The sequence below is a fragment of the Myxocyprinus asiaticus genome, chromosome 9 (genome assembly GCF_019703515.2).
Source record: "Myxocyprinus asiaticus isolate MX2 ecotype Aquarium Trade chromosome 9, UBuf_Myxa_2, whole genome shotgun sequence".
NCBI lineage: Eukaryota > Metazoa > Chordata > Actinopteri > Cypriniformes > Catostomidae > Myxocyprinus > Myxocyprinus asiaticus.
The window spans coordinates 27,474,818-27,487,653 of record NC_059352.1 but is presented as its reverse complement, the minus strand read 5'-3'; positions in this window follow the sequence as shown (position 1 = coordinate 27,487,653).

Below are 12,836 nucleotides of genomic sequence, written 5' to 3'. Positions count from 1 at the left end.
GTCCCTCCAGGAGCCAGCTATGGCATTTCTGAATTTCTGCATTTAATACTGGGATGAGCACGAAAGAGCAGTAATGAGTCACAATCATGTATGATCTTGCCTGCTAAGCTTCACTCCTTTAAACAAGAGTTGTTAGGTCAGATTTACATAACATTATAATGTAGGTCAGCATGATTCTTGGTAGGTCTTGGTCTTTTAATGCAATCTTTTCTGTCATTATATATATATATATATGTGTGTGTGTGTGTGTGTGTGTGTGTGTGTGTGTGTGTGTGTTTGTGTGTAAAGTACTGTGCAAAAGTTTTAGGCACTTGTGAATAATTTTGCATAGTGAGGATGTCTTTAAAAATAATTAAATAAATAGTTTTCATTTATCGCTAAATGTCATACAAAGTCCAGTAAACATAAAAAAAGCTAAATAAATAGTCGATGTGACCACCTTTGCCTTTAAAACAGCACCAATTCTCCTAGGTACTCCTGGACACAGTTTTCCTTGGATGTTGGCAGATAGGATATTCCAAGCTTCTTGGAGAATTCGCCACAGTTCTTTTATCTATTTAGTCTCAATTGCTTCTGTCTCTTTATGTAATCCCAGACTGACACGATGTTCAGTGAGGGGCTCTGTGGGGACCATGACATCTGTTGCAGGGCTCCCTGTTCTTCTATTCTAATCTCTTCTATTTGCAAAATAATGTTTGGGAGTCTAACATTTATATTTCTTATTGACACACTAAAGCTGAAGATATAAATAACCATCTTAAGACAAATGCTTTTGTGAAATATCTTATGTGCCAAAGACTTTTGCACAGTACTGTATATATATATATAGAGAGAGAGAGAGAGATGCTGTATATATTAATAATTTTAATGTATTGAGAGAGCCCTAGTTTAACAAAAATGTTGTCATCTGTCATCATTTTGTCATCATTCCATCTCAAACACAGGAGAAAATAGCATTGCCTGAATATTGTGCAATAGATGATTTTGGAGTTACAAATGTAACTGAGAACCGCTGGTCTAAACTACTACTTTTGTTCAGACTCAGAGCTTATAGCCCTCCAGTCTATGCTGGATGAGAGCTGAGAGAAGTGAAGGATGGGTCTGGAAGGAAAACGAAGAGGGAAGTAAAGGGCACAAACTATTTGCTGTGTAAATAACGTGCAAAGACATTCAGAGAATGTCAAAACATGGAGGCCAGTGTTGGAGAAGCCCGTCACCGCAGTTCACGATCACGTGTCGCCCAGGGGGGTTAGTCATGCCGTGATGCTGTGGTGTGTTCTTATTCTGTGTGTGTGTTTGAATGTGTACAAATGAAGTATTTATTGCCAAAGTTTCTTAACACTTGGCAACATTACTAGTTGTGCTTAAATAGAAAGCGTTGGCCGATGCAAAAGACTTCAAGCATTCGATTCTGATGCATTGCCAGAAAAAGGTTCACATACTTCATCAAGCTGGTTGGCAGTGGTGAGCTGAGTTCAGGTTAAGAATACCTAGAGTTCCAATGTGTAATATTTAATATGTGTGACTTGTAAACAACGGCACATCTGTGAAGCACTAATGAAGGAGATTAATATTACACTTGTCATTATGTATACACGCATAAACACTTCCATACACATGTGCATTTTATTTGTCTCCAATCTGGCCATTACATAACATGTTTAGATGTTCTTTACAGGCATACAGTGCTCTTGGACAGCAACATTTTTAATTATTGTTTTCTATATGGACTCATTTTAGAGAATAGTGCAGTGCATAAACAAATATCCAGATCTTTTTTAAAGCTGTCACTCTTCCATTCTCATTTTCATGTGAACTATTCCTTTAAGGTAGTTGCCTCTTTTTCTACAACCTCCTAGGACTACTACCTCATAAAGTGTATATGTGGTTTATGTCCCATTTTTAAATTAAATGAACATGACACTATGTTATTCTGCACACTACAATTGTACAGAGAAGTTATCTGAGTTACTGTAGACTTTGTCAGTTCGAACCAGTCTGGCCATTCTCTGTTGACCTCTCTCATCAACAAGGTATTTCCGTCCAAAGAACTGCCGCTCACTGGATGTTTTTTGCACCATTCGGAGTAAATTCTAGAGACTGTTGTTTGTGAAAATCCCAGGAGATTAGCAGTTACAGAAATACTTATACCAGCCCATCTGGCACCAACAATCATGCCACGGTCTAAATCACTGAGATCAATTTTTTTCCCCATTCTGCCAGTTGATCCCAGTCTGCCAGTTGACATTAACTGAAGCTAAAATCCAATATTGGCCAACACAGTTCTGACCGGAATACAGTGTCAAATCCATGGTTTAGGCTACTGTACGTGAAAAAACTGATCTTTATTTACGGTAAAGAATTGTCAGGTGATTAGTTCTTTTAATATAGTTCTTTATTTAATACTGATCATCATTTTGTCTCAGTAAATATAATTTAGCCTTAAAATTTAGAAAACTAAAAACTTTCACAATGTTGATGGGGATGAATACATACTGTAACAATATGTTTTTAATTTCAAATGTAGATCTTTTTTTTTCTTTTTTTTTTTTCTTTTTTTTTACTTTGTAGTGATATTCAATGTGCAGTATGAGGAAAAAGGTCAGTGATGTATCAAAAAATGCTGATTTGCGGCCTGGGGGTTGATATTTTAGTTCTGTTGTGGTCCTAATTTACCCTCTGCTGTTGGCTTTGATTTTCCTCTTAGTGACTCTGTCCTCAAGAAATGGCAATTAGCTGTGTAGAGCTAGCAGGCTGTTCAGTAGTCTGTTTAGAAAACAAAATAATGAGATTACACCGGGTAATTAACCCCCCAGTTGTGCTGTGCACTGTGCTTATCTTTAGCATATGTGGACTGAGCTATTGGTTGGTAATGTGAGGTCATGTGGTCTGCATGTGTGTACATTACTGCACACGCCCTGTGAGTTTAGAAGAAGGTCATCTCAAAGATGACAATCTGATGTTTGGCTTAAAAGATTGTAAAAAGTGTTTTATACTGTATATGTTCAGTCATGACAACTCTAACAATGTAAAGTGTTATAATGGATATGACAAGTTCCTTGGTCTTGGCAAACTAGATCTGCTTACACTGCTGTTGCCAGGACATACACACATTTGCTGCTGCTGCACAATTAAACATAAATAAGACATGCTGTTTCAAGCATGTAGGACATGCTGCTGCTGCTGCTGCACAAATAGACATACATTCAATCCTCATGAAGCAGATCTAGACAGATGGTGCTGGGGAAGGGTGTCACACTAGCAGATTCAAAACAACTCGTTTTGGCCGAGGGTGTCACACATGCAAACTGCTTTGCTGAGATCTCGCTCTATTCAGTCAGAGGAGTGACTTGCCAATACAAAATGGTGGAGCGGTGACACACCAACTCACCACAACTCTCTCTGATTCCCTGTCACGTGGAGCTTGCCGAAATAACATCAGGAGTACCTTGTGAGCATAAAAAATTGTAAAAGAGTGATTTAGGAAGCAATTCATGGAGAAAGTTTACCTTATGAAAAAAAAAAACTGAGCTAACATGCCGATTTCTTGTGGGATTATGTTGAACACAAATAACCTAAATGTTCTTAGCACCATGCTCTACCAGTCGAACTACAGGAACTAAGCTAAATGTTTAACTGATTTTTATTCTGTGCTATTTATGATGTCACTGTCATGTGTATTCTGTTGATTCATGTCTTTTATTTTGAAATGTTTAGTTCCTGTTTCCCTTGTCATATGATTCCTGTTCTCCCTCCATGTTCATGTGTCATGTTTTCATTGGTGTATTGTTTAATTATCTTGTTATCAGTTCTGTTTGTTCATTGGTTTATGTTCCCCCATGTCCATGTATTTAAGCCTCATGTTTTCCATTGTGTAGTTGTCAAGTATTGGATGTGATTGTAGATGTTTAAGTCAAGCCACGTTTATGTCAAGCCATGTTTAAGTCAAGTCATGTTCATGTTCATGTTTATGTTTAGTTTAGTTCACGTGTAGTTAGGGTTTTGGATTTCACGTTTATTTAATAAACTGCACTTGAGTTCTTCATCTTCACGTCATCTTCGTCATTGCCATCATTGACGGCAGCCAACATCGTTACAGAATACTTGACCCAACTATGAACCCAGCAGTTCGGCTTCTGCGCCTACGTCAGGGGAATCGTCCCCTGGAGGACTATGTGGAGGACTTTTGCGATCTGGCCTTCCAGGTGGACTTTAATGAGGTTGCACTCAAGGACTGTTTCCGATTTGGAATGAATGAGTCCATTTCTTTTTTGATGCCTGGCGGTCGCAGTTCCCTCAGCCTGGCTCAATATATCGACCTCGCCCTGCGGTTCATTGGTTCCCCGTTCACTGTGGGGGAGGTGGATGCCGAGCCAGAGTTCCACGTCTTGGCCGCCGCCGAGCCAGAGGTGCACGACATGGCCGCCGCCGAGCCAGAGGTGCACGACATGGCCGCCGCCAAGCCAGAGGTCCACGACATGGCCGCCGCCGAGCCAGAGGTCCACGTCACAGCAACGCCTCAGCCTGCTCCATGCCACGTCACAGCAACGCCTCAGCCTGCTCCATGCCACGTCACAGCAACGCCTCAGCCTGCTCCATGCCATGTCACAGCAACGCCTCAGCCTGCTCCATGCCACCTCACAGCAACGCCTCAGCCTGCTCCATGCCATGTCACAGCCACACCTGAGCAGTGGGACCTGGAGATGGTTCCCACCCTTATACCCACCCTTAGTTCTCCTGAGCAGGCAAGGGGAACTTTCGGCCCTCCGACCCCGCCTGGACCCTCCGAGCCCTGGACTTCGCCTTGGCCTGTCGGTCCCTCGACATTGCCTCAGTTCAGCGTTCCCTCGGCTCCACTACGGTCCTTCAGCCTGTCGGCTGTGCCGGGGTCCCTCGTTCCTCCGGCTCCTCCTTGGTCTGTCGGTCACCTGGCTCCGCTTTGGCTCTCCGATCCTCTGGCTGCGCCTCGTCCCTCCGATCTGTCAGCTTCACCGGGGACCTCCTTCCCTACGGCTCCACCATGGTCCTCAGTCCCACCGGCTCCACCTCAGTCTTCCGATCCCTCAGCTTCGCCTTGCTCCTCCGAGCCTCCAGCACCGCCTTGCTCCTCCCTGCCATCGGCTCCACCCTGGCCCTTCGAGTCTTCGGCTACTCTCCGGGCACCACGTTCCATGGCTCCGCCCCTCGAGCCTCTCATGGCTTCACCCCCCACGGACTTTGCCCTGGTCCCATGCCCCTCGCCCTTTCTCGCCATGCCACGCCCCACGTCTCAAGACACCGCCCCCCCCCCCGCTCCCTACAGAACTTTGAATTTATGTCATGTTTTATGTGTTTTGTTTATGTGATTGGGGTGTCGGGAGCCACCCCTTAGTGGGGGGATATGTCATGTGTATTCTGTTGATTCATGTCTTTTATTTTGAAATGTTTAGTTCCTGTTTCCCTTGTCATGTGATTCCTGTTTTCCCTCCATGTTCATGTGTCATGTTTTCATTGGTTTATTGTTTAATTATCTTGTTATCAGTTCTGTTTGTTCATTGGTTTATGTTCCCCCATGTCCATGTATTTAAGCCTCATGTTTTCCATTGTGTAGTTGTCAAGTATTGGATGTGATTGTAGATGTTTAAGTCAAGCCACGTTTATGTCAAGCCATGTTCAAGTCAAGTCATGTTCATGTTTATGTTTAGTTTAGTTCACGTGTAGTTAGGGTTTTGGATTTCACGTTTATTTAATAAACTGCATTTGGGTTCTTCATCTTCACGTCATCTTCGTCATTGCCATCATTGTCAGCAGCCAACATCGTTACAGTCACTTTTCATTTTAATTAACAAAAAGACATTTAATACATTTGACAAGGGGGGCCTGGGTAGCTCAGCAAGTAAAGATGCTGACTACCACACCTGGAGTCACAAATTTGAATCCAGAGTGTGCTGAGAGACTCCAGTCAGGCTTCCTAAGCAACCAATTGGCCCGGTTGCTAGGGTGGGTAGAGTCATGTTGGGTTAACCTCCTCGTGGTCGCTATAATGTGGTTCTCGCTCTCGGTGGGGCGTGTGGTGAGTTGTGCGTGGATGCCGCGGAGAATAGCGTGAGCCTCCACATGTGCTAGGTCTCCGCGGTAACACACTCAACAAGCCATGTGATAAGATGCGCGGATTGATTGTCTCAGACACGGAGGCAACCGAGGTTCATCCTTCGCCACCCGGAGTGAGGCGAGTCACTACGCCACCATGAGGACTCAGAGTGCATTGGGAATTGGGCTTTCCAAATTGGGGAAAAAAGGGGAGAAAATAAATAAATAAATAAATACACTTGACAAAATGAAAGTATAACCCATTCCTTTATTTTGACAACAAGGCCAATTAAAGGTATAGTTCACCCAAAAATGAAAATTCTCTCATCATTTACTCACCCTCATGTCATCCCAGGTGTGTATGACGTTCTTTCTTCTACTGAACACAAACTAAGATTTTTGAAGAATATTTCAGCTCTGTAGGTCCACACAATACAAGTGAATGAATTATTGTTTTCCATGCTTTCATACAAAAATGTGCATGCTTCCCTGTGAGAAACTATAAATTAACGTAACAAGGCCTTTCACTTTAATGACCTGTGTCCTGATTGGTATCTTGAAATCCTGAAGGCCTCATTTAGGTTTCCTTTGGTTGAACTTGAAGTCAATGCTTAAGCACCACCTAATTTCTTCTGAATGTATTAATGTATGTTAATCTTCTCGAGGCAATTGTGTGCAGTCTTCCCTTCTAACACTTGTCAGCCCTTCGCTCTTACTGTGTCATGCCCTCTTGCACTGCTGCGTAGCCCCAGGCCAGCGGATAAAACTCCTCAGCTAAGACTTCACACTTCATCGCTGTTCAAGAGTTGCCTCTTCCATCTCTCCCGTGACAAAAAGAGATAAGATGTCTTCACCTCCTTTTAGTCACGCAAGCCCTGACAACTTTCCTGTTTTCATTTTGACCCGTTTTCTAAAGAACACCACACCCTGAAAAACCAGGTCATGCCAGCTTAATGTGGTCAAATTGGTTTGTTGCTTGTCTACCTGTTCTCACCAGCTTGACCAAGATGGTCTACCAGGTCTAAAACAGGTCTACCAACTGGTAGTCCAGCTCAACAACCATATAAACCAGTTTGGACTGGCTAAAAACCATATTAAACCAGCAACCATCTTGAAGGGATAGTTCCCCAAAAAAATTGTATTCTGTTATCGTTTACTCAGCCTCATGTTGTTCCAAATCTGCAATAATTTTCTTCTTCCATGGAACACAAAAGTAGATGTTGGGCAGACTGTTAGCCTCAGTCACTATACACTTTCACGGTATGGAAAAAATGCAATAAAATTGAATAAAGACTTACATTCTCCCTAACATCTTTTGTGTTCCACATAAGAAAGTCGCACGGGTTTCGTGCAATATGAGGGTGAATAATGACAACCATTTCATTTTTGGGTGAAATATCCCTTTAAACTGGTTTTATTTACCAAATAGGGTAGATGAAGTATAAAAGTCAATTTCTACAAAGACATTAATCCTTAGTGCTTCTTATTTAGTGAAATGTTTTTGATAGATTTCTGTTCTGACCTGACCTCACGCTCACAGAGGAATGCCTCTGTCCTTCAAAGCAACAAATGCACTTTCCTTTGTCACTCAGTTATGTCCTAACCTTTGATCCTTAATCACACCATCCAGTGTTAGCAGCAGTCTGTACTGCACTGTTAAGATAAATTCTCACCCATTTACTTTATTTCAGTTGATGAGATACAGTCATTATAAAAATCCCAACTTTTTCAATGGCAGGAGTTCGTGAGAGGTTCTTCGTTCTCTTACTGGATCAACGTGGCCTTTGGGTAACCTTAACTGGTAAGCCAGTCATGGATGATGCCTCTTTTATATGCACCTCAAACCGCCCCTTCAGATCCTTGTAAATCCACTGACTTTACCCACCAAAGCACCAGAGGCTCTTTGGTCCAACCCCATCTAAAGCTAATAGAGTCTTGATAAGTTTAAAGTGATCTTTCTTTCCCTTGACCTTATAACCTTTAAAGACATGCACGCAGTTCAGTGTATTTAGTGTTATATAGATTTCCCCCCTCCTGAAAATCCACATTTATTAAGCATATGAATATTGAATGACCAGAGATAAATATGGTGAATAATTTAGCATAGCTGCATGGCGTGCACGCCTGATTTAGATGAACTCACTGATGAAGTTCACAACGCCCATGTGAGGATGTTGGTAGCTCCTGAAATATTCATCCCTTCCATGAAGTGCAATTAACTCCAGTTTCTAGATGCTTATATGTTTGTGTATAAGTAATACAATTATAAAGCCTCTATAGCTCTGAGCAGACAGACTTGTTATTATTCACCAATGTACTTTTTCAAATATTTTTTAAAGATCACTCTGGATTAATTTAGCCTTTTAAAAATTATAGTATCTTTCAATATGTATGTAATTCATGAACAAAGTGTGTGATTAAAATCTAGGTCTGGTTCCTGGAGACCCTTTATCTAATAACCTTAAATAAATCACTGCGAGAAATTATTTTAGGCCACATCACTGTAATATGATAGGATGCATGCATTTATTGTTGGGAGAATGTTAGCTTTGATAATGTGAAATTCCAACAAAATAAATGTTTAACGCTATGAATAATCTATGCCTTTCTTATAAAGAGCTACGTATTTAAACACCCAGGACACAGTTATATATTTGTAATTTTAAAATGAGGAAGGGATAAGGAGCTAAAAGATAGCATGCCCCTGTGGCTTGTATAAGTTCTGACAGCTGAGAGTACTAAAAAAAAGAAGCCTTCTTTGAAAATCCCTGGACTGAGAATTATTTGATCACACATAATAACTTCAGCCATAAATTGTATTAAAGCTTAAAATGCATATCCTTTGGATAGAGAACAAAGTGCGTCGAAACACAGGCATGATAAATTATTCAGATCAAACTTGTCGAACTTTTCTTCCACCCCCTGCTTGAAGGTGCATTGCTTGGAGATGCTTCAAACTCTTCATTCTCCTCTGTTTTTGTATCTCTCTCTCTCTCTCTCTCTCTCTCTCTCTCTCTCTCTCTCTCTCTCTCTCTCTCATATACAGTACACACATGAACTATCTACCCAATGTTGCATGTCATTTAAGTTAATGCACATTGTAATCCCTATAGAGACTGTAGTGGTTTATGCCATGCATGTGCAGAGTGCTTTTGTGCACAACATACCAAGGATCAGGATTGATATTTCTTAAGTAAAAGGGACTGCGGATTTGGTGGAATTGCTTTATTTTGTAACTTTCTCATACATGCTAAACTATCAGCATACTTTCTATGAATTCGTGTTTAAAGAATAACAATGTATCTGAGAAATAATCCCACTGTGCCAATTAATTAACTTATGTAATGCATGTAATGCATTCTCAGAATCTTTTACAACAACATTGATTTTGATATAACATTGTTGATACATAGGGGAGACCCATGCTAGCTGATTATTTGTGAGGGTTATTTTTGAAAGTCAATTTCTAAATAGCTACAATTTCTGAAAAGTCTTGGCTACAAAAGGCTATTGATTTTTTTTTTTTTTTTTTTTTACCAAAAACTAAAAAGATACAATTCATTAAACACACATTTACATTTTGTGACAACTTGCCCCAATAGTGGGACCTTCACCCTGTTAAAAATAAAGGTAGATGCTATTTACACCCCATTACAAATAATGGCAAATATTATTTGCACCCCAAACCTGGTACAAATAATGGTTGATGCTATGTTTACATCCCTAATTAAATACTAACAGTATAGTGGCATCACTGCAGTGTGTTTATTGTGTTTATTTAGAGTCCCACAGTCACACTACACCAACCCCTACCCCTAAACCCAACCCCAACGTTCCTTTACAAAAATTATTTTCTAGTAAAATCACAGTAACCACAAAATTAAACATGGTTTAATTTTATTGCAGTAACAATGGTTAATTGCATCAAATCTATGGGTCCCTGTCTGTCACTTCAGGGGTTCGATCTTGAGAGCCCCAATCACCTTTGCTTAAAATAGAAAAGACCAATGAAAATAGGCGAGTGGAATTTGCATGCCACTCTCCACCCCGGACATACGGGTATAAAAGGAGATGGCGTGCATCACTCATTCAGATTTTTTCTGGATTCTTACGGCGCATATCAGCAGTCACCCTCACATGGTTGAGTGCTCTGTTTCAGTAGCCTGAGTCTGCAGGTGCTAAAAGAGTATATTAGAAAGAGTATATCTCCTCCTAAAAGAGCTCGTGCAAACGCTTGGCGTCTTTTTAAATATGTCCTTCCGCGTTTGCGCTACTGGATGTGGCCGTTATCTCTCCCCTCTGGATACCCATGAAATCTGCCTCAAGTGTCTGGGGCGCCAGCACGCCGAGGCGGCTTTCGTGGAAGGGTTGTGTTCTCATTGCGCGAACATGCCCATGAGAACGTTGCGGTCGCGGCTCACTTCCTTCTTCATGAAGCAAGGAGCCACCGCGGCTGCTCCCCAACCCGGTCCGTCCTGGGCTGACGCTCAGCCGGCCGGGTCGGCAAGCACCGCGGGCGATCTGGATGTGGACATGGGAGCGTTTCCGCCGGCTCAGCCCCCACGGACCTCCCATCCCCCATCACGCTCGTTCTGTCTGGAAGAGCTGTCGAGCGATGCAGGCGGTCTGCCTCAGGGTGGGTTTAATATGTCGTTCACGGCTCGCAACGAGGATGAGCTTTTGGTCGCGGCATTGGAGGGTGAGCTTCTGCTATCGGAGGCGGACGAATCTTCTGAGCTCCCTCCCACGGGTGGTAGAGCACAGGATGAGTCAGATGCTGAGATGGCAGCCGTGCTTGCCCAGGTGGCTGCGAACATCGGGCTGAAGTGGAAACCTCCACCCTGCCCTGAGCGTTCGCGGCTGAATGATTGGTTTCTGGGCTCGGAGCGTGACTCACGGCCGCTTCTGCCCTGCATGCCATGGCCATCCTGCAGGTCCACCAGGCCAAGGCGCTAAAAGACCTGCACGAGGGTAGGACCAACCCAGGGCTGATGCAGGAACTGCGCACTTACGTGCGACGAAGGTCACGGTGCACACCCTGGGGCGGACGATGTCCATGCTTGTGGTCCAAGAGCGGCACCTGTGGCTCAACCTTGTGGAGATGCATGATGCCGAGAAAGTCCGCTTTCTTGATGCGCCCATCTCCCAAGGGAGGGCTTTTTGGCAACACCGTCGAGGATTTCGCCCATAAGTTCTCGACGGTGAGAAATTAGACCGAGGCAATTAATCACATCCTGCCACAGCACGACCCGGCCGCCTTTAGGCCACCGAGGTCCCGCACCCCGTCTGATTCTCGCCAGAGCCATTCCCCTGCGGTGCTGGCCTTGGCTCCTGTACCATTGGAGCCCGTAAGCCGGCCTCAAAGAAAGGCTGTGGGAAGTTGGCTCCACCTGCCCATCAGTCGGCTCCCAAGAACCCCAGACGGGCTTTGAGGAGTTCCTGACATGGCCTGCCCAGGGATGAGGCGACCACTCCTGACCGGTCTGGCCAGGGACATCTCTTCAGCCCCACCATCACCCCTGGGCCAGTGTGTGGTGAGTATGACATCGCCGAGTGCCCTCAGGGCCTCGGCACCCACATGGTCATAAAAGAGCAGTTTCCTCATTCCCTGGGCCAGCGCATTCGCAACGGCCAGGCGCTGGAAGTCTTTCCGGTCAAGCAGGCGAACGCGAGTACTTACTGTTCCCTCGTTCACCATCGAAAGACAGCCGGTGAACAGGTAAGTGTGCTGGTCTCTGGGGCCACTCGCCCCCAGTCACGGGCCACCACTGCGGGCTTGCGGGGTCGTGCCCAATCTTGGACCTGCATGCCCTGAACAAGGCCTTACACAGGCTTCCGTTCAGGATGTTAATGCAGAAGCACATCCTGGCGTCAGTATGACATCAGGATTGGTTCGCGGCCATTGACCTGAAGGACGCGTACATTCACATATCGGTCCTTCCTCGACACAGACCCTTTCTTCAGTTTGCTTTCGAGGGACGAGCATACCAGTACAAGGTCCTCCCTTTCGGTCTGTTCCTGTCCCCTCGAGTCTTTACCAAGGTCGCAGAGGATGCCCTGGCCCCGCTAAGGGAGAAGGGCATACGCATTCTCAATTATCTCGATGACTGGCTAATCCTGGCTCACTCGCGATATCTATTGTGTGCACACAGGGATCTTGTGCTTCAGCACCTCGACCGACTCGGGCTTCAGGTCAACTGGGAGAAGAGCAAGCTCTCCCCTGTGCAGAGCATCTCTTTTCTCAGTATGGAGTTGGACTCGGTCGCTCTCAGGGCATGTCTTACGACCGAATGTGCTCAGTCAGTGCTGACCTGCCTGAAGACCTTCAGGCAGAAGGTAGCGGCGCCAGTGAAACAATTTCAGAGGCTCCTGGGGCATATGGCATCCTCGGCGGCGGTTCTCCCCCTCTAGTTGATGCATATGAGACCGCTTCAGCACTGGCTACAGACTCGAGTCCCGAGGTGGACATGGTGCCACGGCACCCAGTGTGTGACCATCACGCCACAGTGCCATCAGACTTTCAGCCCTTGGTCGGATCTGGCGTTTCTACGGGCAGGTGTTTGGGGCTCTCAAGATCGAACCCCTAGTGTCACTACATCGACACAACGTCTCGTTCCCTCCATCAGGGAACAGAGGTTACATCAGTAACCAAGACGTTTCCCATCAAAAAACATAGTTACTACAATAGTACTATAGTAAAACTACCTTTATATTAATTTTTATGTATCAATATAAGTAGTGTAATATTAAAATATTAAGAGCGGAGA